Source organism: Alligator sinensis, unplaced genomic scaffold, assembly GCF_000455745.1.
Source record: "Alligator sinensis unplaced genomic scaffold, ASM45574v1 scaffold978_1, whole genome shotgun sequence".
In the NCBI taxonomy this organism is placed as follows: Eukaryota; Metazoa; Chordata; order Crocodylia; family Alligatoridae; genus Alligator; species Alligator sinensis.
In genome coordinates this window covers 730,954-731,429 of record NW_005842220.1, presented here as the reverse complement: position 1 = coordinate 731,429, position 476 = coordinate 730,954, and the positions used below count along the sequence as shown (strand labels likewise).

General features: G+C 46.6%; 1 protein-coding gene across 3 annotated transcripts in view; it reads right to left on the bottom strand.

Moving 5' to 3' along the window:
* CUNH7orf31 (chromosome unknown C7orf31 homolog) overlaps positions 1-476 on the bottom strand; it is a 43,482-nt gene that overhangs the window by 3,762 nt on the left and 39,244 nt on the right. The window lies entirely within an intron of this gene.

Sequence of the window (476 nt, the reverse complement as noted above, 5' to 3'; positions counted from 1 at the left end):
TTCCCTCAGTTTTCTTGTATGTGGAAATGGAGGCACTTACATTTCAGGGCAGTGTTGTCAGGAATAACTATTTAGTGATTACTCGGAGATCTGTAGAGGTAAAAATGGTATATAGTAATCATAAAAGCATTCTTTATATAAACACATGTGATAAAAGCCACCTGAGTGAAGGATGGGCTAGTCACAGAGTAGTAGGGCTGGAAGGGACCTCCAGAGCTCATCTAGTCCAACTCCCTGCCTGAGGCAGGATCATCCCTGTCCAAACCATCTCATACAACCATAATCTAAGCCATGGGTGGGCAAAATATGGCCCATGGGCCAGATTTGGCCTGCCAGGCCATTCTATCTGGTCTGTGGGGCCCCTAAAAAAATTTAGAAAATATTTATCTACTCCTGGCTGCCTGTCAAAAATGACAGAAGCTAGGGGCAGTAGGACCGAGGGGGAGCCTCAGCCGGAACAAAGCAGCCCAGCCCCA